This window comes from Pinus tabuliformis, chromosome 8 (genome assembly GCF_031772625.1).
Source record: "Pinus tabuliformis cultivar Carrire ecotype Pingquan chromosome 8, CPIR1, whole genome shotgun sequence".
NCBI lineage: Eukaryota > Viridiplantae > Streptophyta > Pinopsida > Pinales > Pinaceae > Pinus > Pinus tabuliformis.
In genome coordinates this window covers 1,054,359,935-1,054,382,760 of record NC_142294.1, presented here as the reverse complement: position 1 = coordinate 1,054,382,760, position 22,826 = coordinate 1,054,359,935, and the positions used below count along the sequence as shown (strand labels likewise).

General features: G+C 38.6%; 1 pseudogene across 1 annotated transcript; it reads right to left on the bottom strand.

Moving 5' to 3' along the window:
* Positions 1-9,699: 9,699 nt before the first annotated feature.
* On the bottom strand, positions 9,700-22,614 carry LOC149238972 (digalactosyldiacylglycerol synthase 1, chloroplastic-like; annotated as a pseudogene). Its single transcript, XR_016245953.1, has 4 exons — positions 22,255-22,614; positions 12,972-13,321; positions 12,308-12,830; positions 9,700-9,931 (listed from the first exon to the last, which is right to left on the bottom strand). The product of XR_016245953.1 is annotated as a digalactosyldiacylglycerol synthase 1, chloroplastic-like (transcript).
* Between the last annotated feature and the right edge of the window lie 212 nt (positions 22,615-22,826).

Here is a 22,826-nt window from a genome sequence, read left to right as displayed (position 1 = left end):
ATTTCTTGCTTTCTTGATCTATGTAGATGCATTGCAATAGTGGCCCTTGTAGTGTGTTTTTTACATCTTTTAATGGGATTTAATCATTGTGTATTTTCTTGACGTGGGAATTATATTATTTATTTGATTTTTGTAGTGTTTTTTACTTCCTCTTATGGCATTTGATTATAAATTTGGGTAAATTGAATTTCTGAATAGGTGTATGCTTCATAATTTATCTGTTGTACCAACGATTGATTCTCTATATGTTTTCTACCTCTTTTGATGGGATTTGATTAGCATGCTTCTTTATTTTTGACTTTATTACTGCATTGTTATTTATCCAGTACTTCACATTGCTTCTAGAGTCTTCTTCTTTTAATAAATAAACATGTATGTAGTCTTCTTCTTTTAATAAATAAACATGTATGTTGAGGATAACAAAGGTCATTGAGCAAGTTATAGTTAATTTTTTCTTCGTGCTGGTGTTGATAATTTCATGGTTTTAAAATAAATAAAAATTATTTTCAGATTTAATTTCAATATGCTAAATAATAATTATACCCGTATAGAAAATTTAGAATGTTTCAAAATTCACTATATAATCAATATGAAGTATTTTGAGAGAAACGTCAATAGCTCACACATGGGATTTATGAGCTCTTTGTAGCACTTCTTTCTGTCGCTAATGCACAGTGAGACAAAGAACAATATTTGGGAAGCATAATTAAGGCCATTCACAATGTGGTTGCTAAAGAAATCTCGTGTGAAGGTAGTTGAGTGTATGACAAAGAGTAAGTTGGAAGTACGCATCCACCCATAAAACCCCTAAGCATATTAACGAAACACCTAAAAAATGTTTCAATAATTTCTTTTCTATTTTTTTCAAATTATTGTTATTATAATGATTATATTTATTTTTATAATCTTAAAATAATGTTGTAATAATCATTCTGTTTATATTTATTTTTATAAATAATTGTATCTAGAGGCATTCTCCAACTTAGTATGATAAAGATATTGTAATGTTTAACATTTTGATTTGGTGAAAATAAAATAAAATAAAATAATTAATAATAATAATTATCAATAAAACATTTTAACTTAGTCAAATTACATTAAACTAAAAAAAAAACATGAAATTAATAATTAAACCAATCTAGATCCATCTTAACTCCAAATCTACTAAGCGTCCAAATGGATCAAACTTCTTGAAATACAAATCTCTTTTAGACTGAAAACATATTTGATCCATGTTGGTGCTTGGTAGATCCGGAGTAAAAATGGATCTAAGTTGGTTATAAACAATCCTTAATAAAATATATTTCATTAAAAAATTATAAACATTTCATAAAACACAAAGTCAATAGCTAATTTACTTTATTCTATTGCTAATTTTTATTGATATAAATTTAACTTTAGCATCCATGTGGAATCAATTGATTTGTGTAGGATTTAGTGATCATCAAATTTAGGTTCAAGCATCATGGCTAAGGTTTAAGAAGATAAAATGTGAACAGAATTGAAAAGAAAGAGATGTAGCTCTCAGGTGTGGCCTGCACCTGGAGACCACACTCACCAAAACAGAGAGATCACTCTCGTACACTCTATTATTCATCAATGAAAGATTACATCATTAAATACAATACTAGGAATTAGGAAGTTGCACCCAAACCCCTAAACTTTAGGAACTAATCCTAAACTAAGGAGAACGTTACAACAATGTAACCATTTTCTCCATTAATACAAAATAATATTAATTATTTTTAACTCCCCCCCTTAATGGAGAAAGGGTTCTCCTGGACTCCTAGCATCTTTCTAAACAATTCAAATTTCACTCGTGCAAGAGGCTTTGTGAAAATATAAGCCACATTGTCACAAGTTTTACAAAATTCAACAGCAATTTCTTTTGACTGTATTTTCTCTCTAACAAAATGAAACTGAGTGTCTATATGTTTGGTGTTTTTGTGAAACACTAGATTGTATGCTAATTTAATGGTGCTCTGGTTGTCGCTTTTGATGGAAGTGGGATTCTTCTGTTCTTTTCCTGCATCTTTGAGAAGCCTTCTCAACCAGATCGCTTCACACATTGCTGCACACAATGCTTGATACTCAGCTTCACATGAAGACAAGGCTACAGTACTCTGCTTCTTGCTGCTCCAAGCTATGACCCCGGAACCTATGTTGAATGCGTAACCTATGATGGAGCTCTGATCATCCAGGTTACCTGCCCAGTCTGAGTCTGAAAAACCTGCTAGAGTAACATCAGATACATCAGTGTATAAAATACCATAATTAACAGTACCACAAAGATACCTCAACACGCTCTTTGCTGCTATCCAATGACTTTCAAGCGGTTTCGACATGAATTGGCTCAACACACTAACAGAGTATGCCAAGTCAGGTCTGGTTGTTGTAAGATATATCAAGCTTCCAACCAACTGTCTGTACACTGTGGCATCAACCTCCTTAGTGCCATCATCACTGCTCAATTTCAGATTCTGCTGCAAAGGTGTCGCTGCTGATCTACACTTATCCATACCAAACTTTTCCAACAGATTTCTGGCATACTTCCCTTGGGTAAGAAAAGTTTGCCCAGTATCTCTACATACTTCTAATCCCAGACAATAGTGAAGGCTCCCGAGATTTTTCATCTCAAAAACTTGTGCCATAAGCCTTTTGATTCCTCTGATTAAATCATTTGCATTTCCTGTTATAATCATGTCATCCACATACAAAGAAATCAAAATAATCTGCCCCTGATTATTGTACTTGGTATACAAATTTGGGTCATTTAAACTTCTATGGAACCATGCTCTACAAAGAAAGAATCAACCTTTTCGTACCAAGACCTGGGTGCTTGCTTTAAACCATATAAAGCCTTTTTCAATCTGCAAACAAGATGTTCCTGCCCCTGCTTTACAAACCCTTCTGGCTGTACTAAGTAAATTTCCTCTTTTAAATCACCATTTAAAAATGCAGATTTAACATCAAGCTGGTGTAATTCCCAATTACATTTAGTAGCTAAAGCAATAAGCATTCTGATTGTATTTAACTTTTCTACAGGTGCAAAAGTATCATCAAAATCTATACCTTCCTGCTGTGAATATCCTTTTGCAACCAGCCTAGCTTTTAACTTTTCTATACTTCCGTCTGCATTCATTTTTGGTTTAAATAGCCATTTGCATCCTATGGGTGTTTTATTCTTAGGCAGCTCAACTAAATCCCAAGTATCATTTCTAAGAATTGATTCCATTTCTTCATTCATTGCAGCTCTCCATTCCTTAAATTGACTAGCTTCTTTGTAATTAGAGGGTTCTACAATGTTCAAAACCTTTGACATCAAAGCATAGTTTCTCAATTTTAATGGTAATTGAGTCTTCCTACCTGACCTCCTTGGTAGGGGACTTACCTCAAATTTGTTTTCTTCTTCTATGACTGGGCTTGCATTATCACCTTCTTGTTGTTCTTCTTTTTGCTCTTCTTTCTGCTCCTGCTCTCTTTCATCCTCGCTGCTTTCCTCCAACAACAATGGAATGTGCCAATCATCACCAATGTCATCTTTCCCTTCCTGTACCTGTTCATGAAACACTACATCCCTGCTTGCAAATGTCTTACAAGACTCAGGATTGAATAATTTATATGCTTTACATTCTGTGCCATAACCAACAAAGATGCATTTAACTGCTTTAGGGTCTAATTTCTTCTTATCAGCTTTGGGTATATGGGCAAATGCTTTTGACCCAAATACTCTTAGATGGTTTACTGCTGCTTTAAATCCATATAGAGCTTCAAAAGGGGTTTTGAAGCCAAGATACCTGGTAGGACTTCTGTTCTTCAAATATACAACAGTATTAATAGCCTCTGCCCAAAAGCTATTAGACAGACCCATACCTTGTAACATGCTCCTTGCGCACTCCACCAAGGTTCTGTTCTTGCGCTCTGCAACTCCATTCTGCTGTGGTGTGTGTGGCACTGTATACTGCTGAACAATCCCGTGTGATTTGCAGAATTTCATGAATTCCTTTAGCTTGTATTCTCCCCCTTGATCAGATCAGAGAATTTTTATACTCTTACCAAACTGTTTTTCCACCAAGGTTTTAAATTCTATAAAGCACTGGAAAGTCTGACTTTTCTTGTTCAAAAAATAAACCCATGAATATCTAGTGTAGTCATTAGTAAATAACAAAAAATAGTATGCTCCTCCTAGCGACCTTGTCTGCATAGACCCGCATACATCAGTGTGCACTAGTTCTAAAATGTCTGTTTCCTTCCTCCTATCATGCACAGGAAATTGTTCTCTATGCATTTTTCCTAAGGCACAACCATCACAATTTAACTGAACATTACGAAAGATAGGGAGTCCCTCGACCATACCTTTCTTCTGCAATAACATGAGGTCCTACAAATTCAAATGACCGAACCTCTGATACCAGAGTTGTTCGGCTGTCGATCCTCCTGCAACCATGGCTTGCTTTGGTATGCTTTTTCCATCCAGTCTGTATAGGCTTCCAACTCGCATGCCTGTTGCAACTATTTCATTCCTGCAATCCTTTATCACACAATGAGTCTTGAAGAACTCGAATTGCATATCTTGATCAACCATCATGGATACAGATATCAGATTTTTCTTAATTCTATATACATATAAAACATTTGTAAGGTGACTAATTTTTCCATTTGGTTACTTAACTGAAATCACCCCATGACCTTTAATCTTGTATCCACTATCGTCTCCTAGATATATTTTTGATCCATTTATACTTTCTTCAAGACTATCAAAAAATTCCTTTTTACCTGTCATGTGAGAGGATGCTCCGGAATCGACATACCAAATGTCATCTTCATTAGATGCTGAAAGGGCACAGTCGACTGTGAACAGTCGAAATTCATGACTAAAGTCTTCTTCTTCAACAAAGCATCCTCTGTGCTTTGCATTTGCCTGCCTCCTCTTTGCATCATCAGCCTGCTTCTTATAACATTCACTCTGTATATGACCCTTCTTTCCACAATAATAACATTTCTTTTCAGAATGATTTGCAAGCATACCTTTATGAGAATGCAGATTCTTATGTGATGTTCCTCCTTTCTGCTTTGATTGCTGCTATGACTGCTTTCCTTTGGATGATCGTCGTTTCGCCATCAGCGCAAGATCATCACTCTGGGGATTCAGGTTCTGCCGCCGCTCCTCCTCTTGCTGCAAGATCCCAGTGAGATCATCAAATGTGGGCGCTTTCTCCCTTGCCGACACTCCAGTGATGAACGTTTGAAAATCATCACGCATCTCGTTCATTGTGATTGCAACAAGATCTTCATCAGACACCGCCACTCTGATGGCCCCCAATTCGTCTTTCATATCTTTAATTCGCGCAAAAAATGCAGTAGCAATCTCCCTTTCGTCCATCCTCATTGAAAATAGCTTGCTTTTAAGTGCCAAGACTCGGCTTGTATTCTGGGTCTCATACAGACTTTTGATTTTCGTCCAGATGTCCGCGGACGTTTTACAGTCTCTGATGTGCGCAATAACATTGTCCTTCACAGACATCTTCAACAAGACTTTGGCCTTGTTCTCTCGTTTTTCCCAATCTTGCTCCTGTGGCCCTCCGTTCGGCTTCTGCTCATCGCCTGTAACTATGGACCAAGCATTCGCACCCTCGAGCAAGGTCTGGATCTTAAACTTCCAATTCGTGAAGTTAGATCCATTAAGTTTACCAGACTCGTTAAGGTAAGATTCCATCGTATTACTCATTCTGAATCTACCCAACAACAAAAAAAACAATACCTGTCAGATCGATCTGTCACCTCTGCCACCGATCTACAGTGTCTGGCAATCCCGCTCCAACGAGCAAATTCGGCGTTTCCAATACAGCCGAAGAATTGATCTGATCAAAATTGATCTGATCAAAATTGATCTGATCTTCCTCTCCCGGATAGATCTGCAACTTCGCCAATCTGCACCCCTTGCAAACCGCCAAACGAAATTGAGGCTTCCCGCAGATCCCCTTGAAGGAAGATTGGCGCGTCCTCAATCAGCGTCCAAAAAATCCCCTTTGTGTTGGCACTTTCCCGAGCGAAAAATCCGCGCCAATTAAAAATCGGTTAGAGTATTTTTGCTGGCGCGATTTCCTCCTTAAATTCCGCGCCAATTGGATGTTCTGGTGCTCTGGCGCGATTAATCCCAAAAAATCTGCGCTAATTCCCCCTCCTGGCACTTCTGTCAGCGCAAAAAGCGCGCCAATATCCTCTCCACTCAGAAAAAAAAAAATATCTGAGTCTGAGCCAGGTGTTCTGCAGTCCACCTGCTCAATTGAGCACAGAGCTCTTGTGTACATGCGGCCACAAAGGCACTTCAAGCTACATAGGCAATTCTGCCACACAGGCAATTCTACCACACAGGTAAGCTAGCTACAAAGGCACTTCAGCCACAAGGTGACAAAAGATCAGGCTCACCCAATCTGAGCTCTGATACCAAGATAAAATGTGAACATAATTGAAAAGAAAGAGATGTAGCTCTCAGGTGTGGCCTGCACCTGGAGACTACACTCACCAAAACAGAGAGATCACTCTCGTACACTCTATTATTCATCAATGAAAGATTACATCATTAAATACAATACTAGGAATTAGGAAGTTGCAACCAAACCCCTAAACTTTAGGAACTAATCCTAAACTAGGGAGAACGTTACAACAATGTAACCATTTTCTCCATTAATACAAAATAATATTAATTATTTTTAACTTAAGAGAGTAATAAAATATTTTTTATTAGAAAATTATAAACTTGTCCTTTAACACAAAGTTAATAATTAATTTACTTTATTATTTTAATCATTCAAATTTTAACTCTAACATTTATCAAATGTAATCAATTAATTTGTACATGGTTTAATCTCCACTAATGGCATCTATCTTTAAACTCTTTCTATGAGGTTTGAATTGTCACTCCTATCATAATTCTATAATTTCCTTGCCTTTCCCTGTGGTACCATCATAAGAATTTGCAAAATACATATGATGTGAACACTAATAATTACAATGGTGGCTTCAAACGTTGCAGGAAAGCTTCTTTGGAGTTCGATAAAATAATCTGCAAGTGTTTGGAATTTGCGAAACAATGCTTAGGGATCACAATTTCAGGATTGTGGATTTACCAACAAAAGACTAGGGGTCGTAGGTTCAGCAAAGGAAGACTTGTGAGTCACTCAAAGAGAGCAGTTATCGATATTGTGAACTAAATTTTGTGATCGCAACAAATAAAGGATGTGGAATGCGACTAACGTGCAAAGAGAAGCCGACTAATGTTTACTTGCAGCTGCAAGCCCTTTCATTTAAGCTTATCGCTGCAAATGTATCAAGGCCAAGAAACTCTTGAAATGCTCAGTCATTTCAATTGTTCACTTGGATGCCATAAACAATTCTACAATCGATATGTTTATGCATGACCAAATGCGTTCGACATAAGGGTCTAAGTTGTGGCTTTCTAATCAATCCTCTAGTTAATAAAATTAAAATTTGCAGAAGTTTATCTTTCCCTGTAACTAGTCTATATTTGTGAGTATGAGTTGTCTAATGCAAATGTTATTAATTTTCTTTTGTACACTTTGGACAATGTTTGAAGTTCTCGGAGAGGAACCCTGTTGTGGAAAAGCTCAAAAGACCATTCACATACAAGATCTGATTTCATGAATTTTTAGTTTACATTGTTGGGTTTTCAAGCTTCTTTTCTATTTGATATCTTCCATATTAGAGCGGAGTATATAACTAAACCTAGAATCATATCTGGCCTAGTTATGACATGTTGCAAGTGGAGTTACATCGGGATGATCAAGGTTATAAACTTCTATTTCTACGTAATAAATGAAAAATATTTCAACGATGGCAGATTTAGTTTCACCCATAGGGAAATCTCCAGGGATCTGATCAATCCCAACTCATTTAAGACATATTATCCTAGTATCTCCAACTCCCACTCCCACTGCTAGTAAATAATGCAGTACGACTTCAGAAATTATCAAACTATCTCCAACTTGACTCTAACAAAAATGGAATGAAATTTAGATTGATAATGCAACACTTTTACGACCCTCTTCCACTGGTAGTTAATATGGTCGTGATAAGTAAAGCAGGTTAGCGAGATGGAATTTTTACGTTGTGTCATCGATGTTGGAAAGTGGAATTCCCGAAAGAGATATGATAGGCCTACATCAGTTGGTCGGATTGGTGTGATTAATGAAGCTGCAACGAAAGGGTTGAGGACTTCTCCAATGTCAGGCCAGCATACAGGTTTATATGGCTTTCAGCTATGGATTTATAATACATCTAGCATGGTTATTTTTGAGATTTTTTCAAGAAATATTTGTAGAACGAGGGAGTGTATATGTCGTCAAAATGTGTATGCAGTTAAAGCCATTTTAGACTTGCACCTTATCTCGTTCACAATCACCACTTACAAAGGAGGTTTTGAATCCAGGGGTCCACTTCACACAAGAATAATCACCTCACTGTCAGTCCCTAGACCTTATTTCCATGAATTTCGTGGGTTTTTGGCAGTAGTCTAACTGTTTTGGAGGTATTTTTGGAATATTTTTTATTAAATTTATCCAAAACCTAGTAAGGATGTGTTGGAATCACAAATTCATTAACTCCAACAAATTTAAATGTTCCAAAAAATTTTACAAGACAAGAAATCTATTTTTATATATATACCAAAATACATTTTAAACAATAACAAAAAAATCACAATCAAAATTTAATGAAAAAATTACTTAGCTAAAATCAATCAAAAATTCCAAAACTTAAGAATAGTTAAACTAACACCTTTATTTTGCTTAACAAGGTCACGCCAAAAAGAATATTTTAAGCGAGTTGAGACTTCTGACATAATTCACTGAATCAATGTCTCGAAATGAATGCGGAGGCAGTGTTTATCCTGGTTGGATGTTTCAACATTTTGTTCGTATCCATCATCTATCGCTTATATAAATGGCATGTTTTCACCGAAAAATGTATCATGTGCGTCGTGGACAGCGACAGAATTTAGTAGTTTCTACCTTGGGTGGTTGAATAATTGATGTATTTGAATGTGATTGAAATTTTTACATATAATAATATTTGAATGTAGGATTTATGAGTAGAATTATTTAGATATATGTTTTTTTTTTTTGCATATTTAGAATATATATATATATATATATAATAATTCTACTTACAAAAGCTTATATTGAGATATTTTAACAATTAATACATTTATGTAATAGATTTGGAATGCATATATTTACATAATAATGTTAGTGTTAAAAAATGTAATCATTTATACAAACATTACTTTTTCTCTTATTAGTATATTCTACATTCAGATATTTTTTTCTCTTATTAGTATATCCTACATTCAATTTATGTAATAGATCTGGAAAGCATATATCGTTATATAGATATAACAATATTAATGTTACAAACTGTCATCATTTATACAAACATTATTTTTTCTCTTATTATTATTATATCCTACATTCAGATATTTTGACAACTAATAATACATTTGTATAAATAGATTGACTAACTAATACATTTGTATAAATAGATTCGGAAGGCATATATCTACATAACAATATTAGTGTTACAAAATCTAATCATCTATACAAACATTACTTTTTCTCTAATGAGTATATCTATTCTGTCCATATCACTGTGTTGTGCTTTGTGTAATAACTATTCTGTCCATATCACTGTCTTGTGCTTTGTGCTAGCATTGCACTTGTTGCCCTTTTTTCAAAATGAATTTCTTGATCCACCAATGCATTACAATTAATCTTGTAACTGTATGCTTCTGTAATCGCAGTAGGAAACAGGTTATGATATCTGCACAAGCAAATCGGGTTCTTTGCTCCTAAAGCCATAACGTTTCTGAATTCTGCATATGAAACTTCCAGTTGCAATTTGATAATGTCCATACCTTAAAAAAGACAAAAAAAAAAAATAATTAAGCACATACAACATGAAGATGATACTTTTAAATCATAATATTGAAATATAGTATATATAACAGGAATTGTGCGCTGCGTTGGCGCTGAAGGAGGATATAAAGTAGGAATCTTCATCATACATTCATCACATCCACAACACAACCTTCGTTACATTACCATATTGGGCCACTCAGATTCATTATTGATTGGAAAAGGCCATCTTTTAAACCATGTTTCTCTCACAAATATTTCTCACAAATATTTCGGACAGTAACCAAAACCGTGGATAATATAATATTTAATAATTATGATTCTTCTAGTCGTTCAGGTAAGAGGTACTAATTTAAGAGCATGCATCATTCCATGCTATTTGTAGAAATTTGGCCTTAACATGAACAAACACCTCTTGTACTTGTGTGTGTGAAATGGCCGTAAAACGATTACTAATCGTCCACGTAAAAAAAAACGAAAAAAAATCAGTTCAACCATAAATAAAATATTTCAATGTCCACTTTAAGTAAAATATTTCAATATCATATATATATATATAGCAATTAAAAGTTCTTATGGTGTTACTCAAGTCGAATTCCACTAGCACAACTGGATTTCAAGGGTTTTGTTCCATAAGGTGGCCAGGGTTCGAAAATCGCCGTAATTAAGAGGAGACACCAAAACAAACCCAGCCATGTGAAAGGTTTGTGTGGCCCAGGCTGGGTGTGATCCTTGAGTGATTTTGACGGCTTAGATGCCCCTATGTCATGGTTTCTTAGACCATGGGCTAGTCCCATGAAATACATACGTGCTACCAAAAACAATTGGTATTGAGTATAAGGGGGGTCTAATTCCTTCCATGCCATTGCTCAACATGGAGTTGACAAATGGCATATATATATATATATAAAGCACTGGAGTAAACCCATCTTAACTTTGGAGTAATCTTTTTCTTTAAATCAAAATAATTGAGAAATTATTTGCATTTCAAGGGATTTGATCACTTTAAACACAAGATAAATCCATGACTAAAATGGATCTAGTCTAGTTAACAATCACTTAAAATGCATGTCATTTATACCATCTCATAAAAAAAATTGAGTGATCATGTTTATAGATCTCTATAAAATATTTCACAAGAAATACATGTATCTGTTTGATATATAGTTAACGGATGTGGTGCTTGTTATCTAAAAAGTAAAACATGTATTACATGACAAGATTTATGAAGAAATCACCCAATTGCACTAGACATAGGATTCTTGCCTGCCACAAAAATTAGTGCTATAGTTGTTGGATTTTCACATGCACTTCATTGGGAATTGATCATGTGGACTCACTGCCACTCTGGGATCTACTTTGGTACCACTCAAAAATGTAATGATAATGGGATCTACTTTGGTACCACTCAAAAATGTAATGATAATGGTTTGGAAGTTTACTAAAGCCTGTGGGTTTTGGTGTAACAGAAAACTTCAACATGGTATCAGAGACATGGTCCAGGTTTGATTCCCCGATTTGCATTTGGGGGTGTTGGATTTTCACACACCTTATTGGGAATGGACTAACCGCCACTCTGAGATCTACCCTGGGACGACTCAAAAAGGTAATAATAATGGTTTTGAAGTTTACTAATGCCTGCAGGTTAACCTCAAAAATAGTTTGTTCACACATACTTGGTCAATTTGTCACGTATGCAGACTCGTATTGTACAACTGGAAACCTTCCAGACTATATAAAATATGTAATTTGTTGTATTAAAGATGTAATTTGTTGGTATTCAACTGAAAACCTATTTTTTTTCTAGATATGTTTAGTTCACTCAAATGCTAATCCTACATGTATGGTACACAAATGATTAAATGAAGAAATAGAAAAACAACAGCTTTCCCAGTTAAATTGTTCCAGTCAAATGGAAATCGATATCATTCTTATTGGTATGAGGAGGTGTGCATGAGAGGACAAATCGATCATTGCTGTTGCTTGTAGTCTATGTACTTTACACGTGAAGTGAACCTGCCAGGTAAGACCGTTTTCATATTAGCACATTCAAATTCCTTTGAAATACCGTATAAAAAATGGAAATGCTATTAAATGAGACCGAAAAAGACCTGAATGAAATATTAGTATCCATACATTATCAGTTGATAAAGTGCACGGAGGTGATCTACAACCTATACACTGTTCATATTCATGTAGTTTCTTCATTTTTTCATCTCGTAGTCCCAATGCCATAGGGGACCGCAACAGTAAGAGTCTAATCTTGAAATCCATAAACCCAGAAGAGTAGATGGAGACATACTGAATTGACATATAGAACTTAGGTATTATAATTATACTTAGAAGCACAAGAGCATCGGTATATAGCATATTACCAGCCATGTACATGTCGTTTCACAAGTGGGAGTAAACCCAGGTCTCGACACTGTTCTTCATCTGGGTACAATGAACCAGGGATGGCACCGAATGCCAGACGGGCAGCTTCAATGCCAGATGCAAGATAATGGGTAAACGCTAGCCCATCTTCCACATATTGCTTAAGGTTAGTCATTGACAACGACAATTTTCCTTTTCCACGAGATGGTACTACAGGTAAATGTTCAGCATTTCCTCCTATAAAATCATCCAACCCCGAGCAGCTAATGAATCTGTCTGTCGCAGCTTCCCATGATAAAACGTATTGCTGATCGCTGGTCAGTGGCAAAGGTTCAGAAGACAGCCTGTTTCACCTTCTCTACAAATTCTTTTGAATCCCTGTATGTTAGGCAATTTGGAAATGATTTGAAGAACTCATTAGATGGATGGTCAGCGCAGACAACTATTTTTCCCATGGCAAGTGCTTCTGCTGTAGTTGTACAAACTACATCACTGACACTAGGATTTATAAACACCTTGTAGCTGCGAGACCAAAATAAGAAAAACACAAAGTTAGGACAAGACTGCAGAAGTTCTTTCAGTAAATCAGAAATATCGTAAGACAAAACCGAAATTGCAATGCTATAACGATTTTATGGAAATATAGTATTTGCAGAACCCCACCCGTGAAGCGATTCATCGGCATGATCAATCCCCGGATTAAAATTTATAGCCAAGCCTAATTTATGAGCTGTTTCTTGGACTTCTTTTGAATCTTCCCCACTTCCAAAGACATCCACTTGAAAGCCTGCTAGGTCATTCTTATGCATGGCTAACAAATTCAACAATTCTCTATAGCCTTTACCCCACAGCATTTTCCCAATGTAATATGCTCCCTTCGGAAAAATCTCAAGACCATGTTCTTTTTCAGTGACCTTCCTCTGGCCAATCTCAAGGAACATTGGGTTGACACCATGCACATTGCAGACTATGGATTTTGGAAGATCCTGAGTAGCACTAGATAACCGGATCACCTGAATGCAAACACAATATCAATTCAACCTGTTCACATGCCTTCCGGTATGATTATGTATGGTTGAATGATCACTTTATTATCATATAAAAATTCAAATGACGTCAGGAAAGCTTGTAATGAAATTGCAGTTTTCATTTAGAATCAATGTTGCAGCTAGGAAAGGATCTGAGTTGACTTGTTTTTAAACTTCCCAAATAATGATTAATTTTCAATCGTGCCAACGCCAATTCCTTTATTCTCAAACTCCATTTAGTCGTTGCACTTCAATTTGTGTTATCTACCAATTCTAAATATGATGTTTTTCGAATCTACCAAGACTGATACCTTTAAAGCATGTACATTTCCAAAAAAGAGTTAACAAAATATGTTAGTTTTCATCCTGCCAACGTTAATTCCTTTATTCACAAACCCAATCCAGTCATTGCACTTCAATTTGTGTTATCTACCAATACTAAAATATGATGTTTTGGAAACCTGCCAAGAACCAATCCCTTTAAAGCATTTACATTCCATTTACAATGACCCAATTTGGTGACACCAATTTATGTGTTACTCACCATTGTTGTGAATCAATTATTTTTTATTAATCTCTTCTCCAATTTAGTGAAATGTCACAATATTCATATCTTAAATGGTCTCCCGTGTTTTCCAAACTCCTAATGGTTTCACATGTTTCACTCATGATGGTGGTGGTGATAGTGTAGTCAACAATCTCATGTCCAATTGGGAGTTGGTTCCCCACATTCAGCACCTTACAGTCTCCCCCCCCCTCTTGCAGACCATTCTATCATGGCTTCTCCCTCTACAAGCCCCCATTGTTTCCCCACTTGGGCCACCTTGCACTAGCATCCATTTCAATGAGGACCCAACTAACAATTATACCTCCTGTCTTCACCAATTGCTGCTACCCCTTGCTCACATTTTGTCCCTTGATACAACTTCAGCCAAATACAAGCTCATCTCCAAAGCCATATAGGATGCCACTATAGACTCTTATTCTCACATCATCTAGCACCTCTCCTATGCTACCAAACCCGACCTCTATCCGAGCTAACATTTATACCTCCTGTCTTCACCAGTTGTTGCTACCCCTTCCTCGCTTTTTGTCCCCTGATACAAATTCGGCCAAATACAAGCTCGTCTCCAAGGCCACATACGGGATGCCACTATAGACTCTTATCCTCACACCATCTATGTTAAAATTGGCAACTAGGGCCAAACTCCATGTGGGTCATCTTAATTATGACAGCTGATATTTTTCTTGGACTCCTCTCATCGAGAGGTGTAGGATTGATCTAAAGATCATCCGATTCCAATAAGTATTCATGGAGTTATGAATTTATGTGTTATAAGACAATTCGTCAAGGTTGTCCAGCAACCAAATAACCCCCACATGTGCTCAATGTTTTAGTATAAAAGGAGATGACTTGAGAGTCATTTCACACACACTTCACTCTTGATTTCTCTCCACTCGCTTTCGATTTTAGTGGAAGAGAAATCTTGGAGAGGAAGCCCTAATGGAGATCAGATCTCAGCCATGGAAGGAACCTCTACGTTGCTCTAAAGAAGCCCTAATGTTGTCCTAAGGAAGCCCTAGACGCAGTCCTAAGGAAGCCCTAGCTGCAATCCTAGAATACCCTAGACGTAGTCATCTAAATGAGGTTTGTTCACACTAGGGTAGGCCGCATTTCATAAGGGAAATTCTGGGCCAGATTTGAGGATGGTTAGGGACTGTTGTGTGCCCTAACAAGTCCCAGAAATAACATCAGTAATAAAATGACAAACATCAGCGTTTGTATGGTGTGTTGGCAGCAAAGGAAGATGGGACAGGAGGGTCACATGGTGCAGCAAAGGAAGATGGGACAGCAAAGTCACATGATGCTGCAAACACAAATGGAACAAGAAGCAATCATAGGAGCAGCAGTCACTAACAGTGGGACAACAGTGCCAGGAATGTGATAGTAAGGTGACCCATGAAGTTTGAATGCATGATAGTGTAGCAAGATGCATGGGCAGCATGATAGCAATGATGGCATGGTACAACAATGTTACAATGATATCATGATAGCAGCAATGTTACAATGACAACATGATAACAACAATGTTACAATGATGGCATGGTACATCAATGTAACAATGGGTCAGCAACAAAGGCATGCTAACAATGAAACAACAGTATGGTAAGCAAGGTGCAGTAAGCACATGGTGGCAAGCATGGTGCAGCAAGCACATGGGACAGTATGGAAAACATGGTGCAACAATGGCACATGATGCAGTACAACGATGGGTACAATCATGATTGAGAAAGCATGATGAGATGCAGCGTAGTGATGATAGGTGCAGCACGGTGAGGTGCAACATGGTGCAGCACGGTGAGGTGCAGCATGATGATGAGGTGCAACACAATGATAGGTGAAGGAGTCACCTTGGAGAATCAGTTGAAGACATGAGTTCATCTATCTCATGTATCATCTTCTTAGAGATGATCTATGCTCTTATTTAAATAAGTCAAAGTGTTGACTTCTGTTGTATATGTACTATCTCTCTCTCTCTCCCTGTGCTGAACTATTGAAGAACATATAAGAAAAATTAATCAAAGGTTTCCCCACATTAGGGTTTTCCCCTGGCTAGAGCCACATCTTGTGTCCTCTTGTCTTGGCTTGTCTTCTGCGATTTATGTTTATGTTCTATTTGCAATTTACTATTATGCTGATGTGATTGCTAATCTGGAAAATATATTGAGCTAACTGTGAAAATTGAAATAAATTTCTCTAAGCATAGAACATATTTAAAATTAATATGGTATCAGAGTTGAGGTGAAGACAAAGCCCAAGCAAGAGTGAAAGAGCAATCACCGAAGACAGATGGGAAAGGACAAAAGGCTCAATGGGTCCCTCATCCCTCTTCAAATTCACCAAGGGTGAAGTCGAAGCAGAGAACATTATCATAATGGCGCAATGGAAGCTTCTGATGGCCTACCTAAAGATCACTTCAATGAGAAGTATGGATCTAAGGGTGGAAAGAAAGACAAATGCCTTGTTTGAAATAAGTTCGGCCATTATGCGAAGGAGTGTCCGAATGGTAGGGACACATCTCTTGATGAATATAACAATTATTCTAGGGACATCTTCAATGATCGAAGGAATGACATGTAATGTAGGACATCAAGGAAACGACCGACTCTTCAAAGAAAGCAAGGAACCCCAGGTATGAAGAATCAAATGTTGTTTCTGATAAGATAAAGAAGCGTTATCTTGTATTGGCCCTCTCCTTCAGATTCTGTGGGAATATGGCTTATTGATTGTAGTGCTTCAAGGCACTTCATCGGATAGAAGGGTGATCTCTCTAATTTAGTAGAGATGGAAACAATCGTGGGATTATACTTGGAGTCGATGCCACCTATCCCGGAAAGGGTGTAGGGAATGTTACCCTTCAATTGAATGAGGGTAACTCGATTCATTTACAAAATCTCTTTTATGTACCTGATCACAAGAAGAACCTGGTGTCCATTTCGGCAATGGAAGTCAAAGGTTTCAGGGTGGCATTCATCGATGGAAAGGTACGTGTTTGAAAATAGAATTTTCAAAGATGCTCTTTCTTATGGGTTCAGGGTTGGCAATTTGTATCAAGTTGTAGGATAGTCCATTGGGGATCATGTCAATTGACATATCTCATCTATAACACCGGAGGTCTACTTATGGGAACCTACCCGATGTGAGTCAAATGGTGACAGGGATGCTTGAATTCAAGAAGAGCATAAAGGTACATGTCTGAGATGTACCAGAGGAAAATCTTACAAGGAGACCATTCCCCTCATGAGAGGATTGATAGCTGTCTGATGACGCTGAGATTCACTAGGAGTGAGGCCAATCCAAACCATTGCTCGAAGGTTGTGGATGATAGACCTCTCATAATAGCACCTTATGAGGACGACCTCTTTCTGACAGGTGCAGATCCTCTCATTTGCAAAAGTAAGAGGGAGTTGGATTCCGGATTTGGAATGGTAAACTGCAAGCCCGTGACTACCTCGATGGAGCTTAACTTTCAGAAGTTATGTGATAGTGATGCCGGACCAAATTTGGGAAATGCCTTTAAGTTTCATAAACTCATTCGCACTGATGTTCTTGGTGAACTTCCGTCCGGATATATGTTTTGCAGTTAGCATGCCGAGCTCATATTTGGTTGAGCCTCACTGGATTGGTGCCAAGAATCTTCTGAGATATCTTCGGGGCACAATCTCTCATGGATTGAGATACACTGCCGGAAATGTGAAGTTGCGTGATTATTTGAATGTTGACTGGGCAGACAGTGTGGAGGATCGCAAGAGCACTTCTAAGTGCTGGTTCTCTTTGGGTTCTGCTTCGATATCCTGGTTGAGTAGGAAGCAAAAGACGGTTGCTTTGAGCACCACTGAGATCGAAAACATAGCTACGAGTATGATCTCGTGTGAAGTTGCCTAGTTGTGGAAGCTCTTCAGTGAGTTGTTTGTACACATGGTGGATACCACTGTGATCTTCTATGTCAACCAGGGGGAATTCGATCGTTGAGGAATCCCGTATTCTATGATTGTTTCAGCATATAGACATCAAATACTACCTTATCTGGGATATGGTACGTCGATGAGCGAGGAGGCTCCATCGCATTGAGACTGATGTACAGGTCACAGACATTCTATCGAATCCCCGGGGAAAGGTCAAATTTGTGACTTTCCCAAACGACTTGGAGTCGTTGAGAGACCCTCCTATGAGGGTCCTGCATGATGCATGCATTAAGCTCTGGGAGCTCCGGGGGCTTGGGGTACTTCTTGGAGCAACAAGCGACCATAGGGCGATTCACCCTCCCCTAATGGTGCGTTGTGTATAGGGTGAATGGCTCAATCTTCCCCTGTGATACCCTGTGGCGACTTAGGGACAGGATGAGTGGTTCTCCTGTCGAGGCATCCTACCCATGCAGTCTGGGACTCATGGGAAGTACCTCTCACCTGGCCAATGAGCAGGGAAATGGGGTTAGGGACCATTGTAGTACTATCGATGGATGCATCGTTGCATCTATCGTACTCCCTATGCTAGGATGACATCCATTGATCTGGGATCAATATGAGTGGTTTGAGACACTCCCTTGTGATATTGATCTGGGTTCAATATGAGTGGTTTGAGACACTCTCTTGTGATATTGATTTGGGGTCAATAAAACTGCCTTCGGGTCAGTAAGAGTGATATGACTCACTCTCTTGGCACTGATCTGGGATCAGTTAGAGTGGTACAACACACTCTTTTCATATGGAACTGACTTCGAGTCAGTAGAGAATGGTGTGAGACATTCTCGATCAATTCTTCTTCTTCATGGTTCAGCAGAGCAGTGCAGGGCACTGATGGCAGAGATAGTACAGTCTGGCAGATGGATCAGCGGATGGAGTTCTCCCTAGTTGAGAAGGAGTGTTAAAATTGGCAACTAGGGCCAAACTCCATGTGGGTCATCTTATTTATTGCAGCTGATATTTTTCTTGGACTCCTCTCATCAAGAGGTGTAGGATTGATCTAAAGATCATCCGATTCTAATAAGTATTCATGGAGTTATGAATTTATGAATTTATTTGTGTTATAAGACAATTCGTCAAGGTTGGCCAACAACCAAATAACCCCCACATGTGCTCAATGTTTTAGTATAAAAGGAGATGACTTGAGAGTCATTTCACACACACTTCACTCTTGATTTCTCTCCACTCGCTTTGGGTTTTAGTGGAATAGAAATCTAGGAGAGGAAGCCCTAATGGAGATCAAATCTCAGCCATGGAAGGAACCTCTACGCTGCCCTAAAGAAGCCCTAAGTTGTCCTAAAGAAGCCCTAGACGTTTTCCTAAGGAAGCCCTAGACACTGTCCTAAGGAAGGCCTAGCTGCAGTGCTAGAATACCCTAGATGCAGTCATCTAAAGGAGGTCTGTTCACACTAGGGCAGGCCACATTTCATAAGGGAAATTCTGGGCCAGATTTGAGGACGGTTAGGGACTGTTGTGTGCCCTAACCAGTCCCAAGAATTACAACAGTAATGAAGTGACAAACAACAACGTTTGTATGGTGTGTTGGCAGCAAAGGAAGATGGGACAGCAAGGTCACATGGTGCAGCAAAGGAAGATGGGACAACAAAGTCACATGGTGTTGCAAACACAAATGGGACAACAAGCAATCATAGGAGCAGCTGTGACTAATAATGGGACAACAGGAATGTGACAGCAAGGTGACCCATGAAGTTTGAATGCATGATAGTGCATCAAGATGCATGGGCAGCATGATAGCAATGATGGCATGGTACAACGATGTAACAATGGGTCAGCAGCAAAGGCATGCTAACAATGAAACATCAATATGGTAAGCAAGGTGCAGTAAGCACATGGTGGCAAGCATGGCGCAACAAGCACATGGGACAAGACGGCAAACATGGTGCAACAATGGCACATGATGGTACATGATGTAGTACAGCGATGGGTACAGTCATGATTGATGAAGCATGATGAGATGCAGCATAGTGATGATGGGTGCAACATGGTGTAACACGGTGAGTTGTAGCATGATGACGAAGTGCAGCACAATGATAGGTGAAGGAGTCACCTTGGAGAATCAGTTGAAGCAGCATGTCTTCAAATGAGTTCAGCTATCTCATGTATCATCTTCTTAGAGATGATCTATGCTCTTATTTAGATAAGTCAAAGTGTTGACTTTTGTGTATATGTACGTACTCTCTCTCTCTCTCTCTCTGTTGAACTATTGAAGAACATATAAGAAGAATTGATCAAGGGTTTCCCCACATTGGGGTTTGTCCCTGGCTAACGCCACATCTTGTGTCCTCTTGTCTTGGCTTGTCTTCTGCGATTTATGTTTATGTTCTATCTCCAATTTACTATTATGCTTATGTGATTGCTAATCTGGAAAAGATATTGAGCTAGCTATGAAAATTGAAATAAATTGCAATAAGCATAGAACATACCTAAAATTAACAATCTAGCTCCTCCCCTATGCTACCAAAACCAACCTCTATCCCATGAACCATTGGTACGATGAGTGTAAAATCCTTCATAGGCAATTCTAGTTCACTCTATCTCATGAGTCCCCTTATGTTCCCCACTTCGAAAAGCTTACCAATATCTCCTTTATTGTAAAAGGTGAGAAGTTCCTTTCCATTACGCAATGTGAGCTTCGAGAAGCACTCTTCCATTCACCAGATACTTTTTGGTTTACTCCTTTCCCTAGACAAATTTCTCTCCTACTTGATTTAGATTCTCAACCCATTTTCTCTCATACTACTTCTTTTACAATATCTCAAGGAAACCTCCAATCCACATCCTTACCCACTCCTTGTCATAGATTTTGTAATATCCCTAATAGAAATTTGAACAGTCGATACCATAAATAAACTTGAACAAAAAAATGAATGTAAATAGACACAGCCAACAAATAATAGACAAAAAGGTGTTGATAAAATCACTAAGCCATTTTATTAATCCACTGAAAAGAGTACATCAACATGAAGGAATAGTGGAACCTGAGCTTGCCAAGCAAGCATAGCAAAACCCAAAAAATATCTCTGACCCAACTGATGAATGGCTCTGGCAATGATTTAGATGGCCTAGTGAGAAGACTGCTGCAAACCATCTACGACAAAATTGCTCTCTCCAAACTCCAATGAAGCACTGTGAAATTTATGAGTGGCATCTCCTCAAGAGTGTTGAGTTTCTTCCAACACCCACTAGCACACCCGAGGGTTTCCGTCTTGAAGCTACCAATGAAGTAGAGAACCAGGTTCTCAACCTCTCATACAAGAAGTAATATTAAATCCAAGATGTCCTCTAATGGTCTCCTCCCCCTCTTTTATAAATCTGATGGACCCTCTAGAACCTCCAATTTTATTATTATTTTAATCATGGAGCACTTTCCCCTCTTTTATTTCAATTCAAATATTCTTTTTAATTTGGGAAAAGGGTAAATTGGCCACCATGAATCTTCAGGTCACTGAAAATCACTTCTAACCAACATGTCATGTAGATCTTCTCGTTCCGGTTCCAATGAACTATTACACTAAGGTGTTCTGCCAAGCATTCCTCCAGAAATGCCACCTTAAGCATAATTAATTGAGTCAGGCCCATTAATAACTCGGTGTTTTGAAAGTTGTCAAAATGACACAAAATTAAAGGCAAACTGTGCAAATGATGGAATATACCAAGTGAATGCCCTAGGCCCGCTAAGGATGCCAACTTGCACCTGTGACATGTCTGCACCAACTCTGAAAGTCCATCTTATCCATGCCATAATGAATACTAGAAAAAGGAACATTACAAATCCTCCCACCCCAAGATTGTTTGCCCTCAAGCAATCCAAACCTGTGGACAAGTCTGGTGGCCCAATGTAACTGAGACCTAATGCCTGGATCCCATACAAACCACTGGGTGATGGTATGCCTCTGTGTCAACCCACCATGAATGGACCCTTCAATGCCCAGATCCCACCCTAATCTCTGACTGGACCTGTCATCAATCAATCTTCCTGGATCGCAATGCCACCAAGAACAAGTATCAATGCTCCATGGCCCATGTTGTGCTATAACTCCAACCATGAGTGCTGCTCCATCCATCGTGTACCAACTCATCACCTCTCTCCAATCCAACCCTTGGCATAGACCAAGGTCAATCTCACCATGCTGATGTTGTGCTGAAATACTGATGAGTGGCCAACCTACATCCTGCTGCCAACTAGAGCATGTAGTTTCTCTCACATCTAAGGGCTCCTGTAGTGCAATGCTCCTGACTAAAAATGATACTCCATCAATAGGGTACCAACTCATGATCTCTCGCCAATCCAATGCACAGACACCTGTGTAAAAAACAAGTCTACTAGGCTGATATGGGTCCCTGCTCAACAAGATTTGTCTAAGGAAACTTGCCCCTCGCTCTATAATAGGCAAAAGTGGGCAAGATGTGCTACAAGCCTTGTCTATGTACTCCTGGAGAGGGTTGCTCGCTGAAAGTACTGTAGCACTGCCAGTTGCCTGTGCAAGTACTTGCACCTCATCAGTGGGTTGGCCCAAAGATGAATGCACCACCATCTCAAAAAGATCCACCCTCATTTGGCTGGAAACTCCACACTCCTCTAGTCTACCAACCTCCTGCAAAACTATCCCGTCAAACGCTAGCACCTCTCGAGGACATGTGTTTCCAGATACTGCCACCCTTCTAGTTGTCTGTACATCTTCTTGCTCCTCATCAATGGCTGACCCCAAGGGTGGTTGGCCATCCTCCTCCATCATGGGCTCAATATGAGCCTCCGACTAGCTCTCCCCAAAAGGCTCATCATGCATACTGTGCACATCATCATCCTCAGCTGACCCATGCTCCACCATATGCTGCTCACGTTGACTCATCACTTTGACTCATCATCCTGAATATCCCTCATAGGGTCCACTGACTGCTCATCATATAAATCTGGCCTACTGTCAACAACTCTACATGACTCATG